We start from the raw sequence: 2,773 nt of genomic DNA on the forward strand, positions 1-2,773 counted from the left end.
ATAATTATTAGTAATTTATATGATTGCTTTTGATTGTGAGCAGGGGTATTTATAAACAGTATGGTTTTCAATCACAAACCAAGTATGGATTTTTAGATCCAAGTTGGATTCAACCGAAACTGTTGACTAGAAATGACAGGATAAACTATATAAGTGAAACCATGGGATATGGTGAGATGAAAGATTGCTATTTAGGCCCATATAATTTCGAGTAAGCATTTGATTATGTTTTAAAATACAATGCCTTATATATAATATACTATAAACTAATAAAATTCTTATTTGTAGGGGGCATTGGATGTTGATGGCTATTTGTCCTAAATTATATGAAATCTATTGGTTTGATTCCACTGGTAATCCGCCACGTGATGATATTAAAGATATAGTTGAAACGTATGTAAATTTATAAATATAATTAATACTTATTATTAATATAGTGATGTCAAACATTTATGTATATTTTATATGTCTTATATTAATAGGTCTTTGAAGGCAACAAGCATAATAGGTGGAAAGAAAGCAAGTCGTCAACTAAAATGGATTACATGTTCGGTAAGTACATATATCTTATTGTTTTTTATTAATAAAATCTTAATTATATTAATTATTTCAAATGTAGTGTGCCATACAATCTTAATTATATTAATTATTTCAAATGTAGTGTGCCATACAATCTTAATTATATTAATTATTTCAAATGTAGTGTGCCATACAATCTTAATTATATTAATTATTTCAAATGTAGTGTGCCATACAATGAGGAGGTACCGAATGCGGATATTATGTGATGAAATTTATTTTGGAAATCATTTCATTGGGAACATGCAAGGGAATGAATAAGGCAAGTACTTTAATAAAATATCTTTCGATCTCCTTCATATTTTATAAAATACTAAGTTATTAATTCTTTTTATTCTCTTTTAAACTTTATAGCTTTTGGAGTGACAAGGAAGATTGCCATACAATCAAAAAGAAATTGATGAAGTTAGAAACATATGGTGCCAATATTTAGTTGATGAATGGGTTGATAGATTACTTCTTTAGCTTGATGATGAATTGTTTATTAGTTATTGAATTGTGAGATTTATGTTGAATATTCAATGTTTTATTAGTTATTGTAGTATACTTTATTAGTTTGATAAGTTGTGATGTTTATTAGCTTTGATTAATTAAGAACTTTATTAGTTTGATCAATTGTGAATTATAAATGTTAATTTGTTACACAGGTTCTGAAACTTATGTGTGAATTGGAAATATACTGTACAGGTTTTAGGTAGATTCGTAAAATATTTTTAATATTTAATAAAAAAATAATAAACGACGTCGGTTCATAAGAACTAACCGACGTCGTTTAGATATATATTTTTTAAAATTAATTACGAATGGCGTCGGTTATTTCATATAACCGACGCCGTATATATTTTTTTTATTTTTTAAAAAATAAACGACGTCGGTTATTTCTAATAAACCGACGTCGTTTATTTTATTTTTTTTAAAATGTGTGATACGACGTCGATTTTTCCTAAAAACCGACGTCGTATCATTTTTTAATTTTTTTTTAAATAAACGACGTCGGTTTTTTTAAATAACCAACGTCGTTTATTTATTTTAAAAAATAAAAAATACATACGGCGGCGGTTTTTACAACCGACGCCGTATCTTTTATATACAACGTCGGCCAGATCAACGTCGATTTTTAACCGACGTTAAAAGTGCTAAAAAACCGACGTTAAAGGTGTTTTCTGTAGTAGTGACACCAAGCGGTCGCTGGGTAACATCATTGATCGGACACAAGGGGACTGGCTCGGGATGCACTTTGACTCCCTCAAAGACCCCTTGTCTTTCCCGTTCCACCCTTTCCTCCTGGGTTTCATGAAATACTACAGGGTACTGCCTGAGCAAATTGCTCCCAACGCGCACCATACCCTGGCGTGCTTTCCACATATATGTGGTTGCCACGGTCTACCGGTTACGCTGGAGCTGTTCCGATACCTCTTTTCTGTTCGCCCCTTATCTCCGAAGCACGGAGGGGGGTGCTTTGCATTCAGTCCCGGGGACATTTTTGCAAGATCCTCCACTTGCCCGACAACAACAGAGGGTGGAAAGACCGGATACTTTCGGTTAAGTATCCGTGGCCTCTTCCCATCGACCGCGAGTGGCCAACTCACGTGACCGAGCACAAGTGTCCTGCATAGACTTGGGCCCTCAACAGCGTGGCCATCAAGATTTCCGCCGAAGCGTATGAGTACGACGTTTTTCGGTCAACCGAGGAGTACTCTAAAGCTAAGCTCGAGCCCCCTCAGATATGACCTGAATGAGAAGTACACGCCTAAAAGGGCAGTAGTAACAGTCGCCGTAGGTCCTCCTCCACCGGAGTCTAGCTCGTCAGGTTCGTCGCGGGCCACCGAATTCGAGTCGGGAATGGTCATGGCTTAAACACTTTAAGTACTTACAATTTTTGTTTGTATTTCTCAGCAGCGATGAGAAGCTTCCCGGTGTCCGCTCATCCTCCTACCCCGGCTATGAAGATTAGTTTGGGGTCGAAAAAGGCCGACCCTTCGAAAGCCATGAACACCGGTGTCGAAGCGCCAATCCCCACCAGGCTGCCTCTGACCACGACTCGCCCCACGAGTCCCCGTGGCGAGAAAGAAATCTCTCAAGCGTCCAAACGGGTGAAAGAGAAAAAAGCTAAAGCGGTCGTGCCGGTCAAACGTACGCGACGTGACGGCTCGGGCTCCCGGGGTAAGCATCTTGCTCTCACCATTTAAGGTCC

At 37.3% G+C, this 2,773-nt stretch overlaps 1 long non-coding RNA gene across 2 annotated transcripts; it reads left to right on the forward strand.

Moving 5' to 3' along the window:
* The first annotated feature begins 288 nt into the window (after window positions 1-288).
* On the forward strand, window positions 289-801 carry LOC116026798. 2 transcript variants are annotated; one of them, XR_004099896.1, is made up of 3 exons: window positions 289-393; window positions 483-552; window positions 746-801. It is a non-coding gene; the product is annotated as an uncharacterized LOC116026798 (long non-coding RNA). The 2 variants fall into 2 exon arrangements; XR_004099895.1 differs by having other exon boundaries at window positions 295-552.
* Window positions 802-2,773: the final 1,972 nt, after the last annotated feature.

This window comes from Ipomoea triloba, chromosome 8 (assembly GCF_003576645.1).
Source record: "Ipomoea triloba cultivar NCNSP0323 chromosome 8, ASM357664v1".
NCBI classification, from domain to species: Eukaryota; Viridiplantae; Streptophyta; class Magnoliopsida; order Solanales; family Convolvulaceae; genus Ipomoea; species Ipomoea triloba.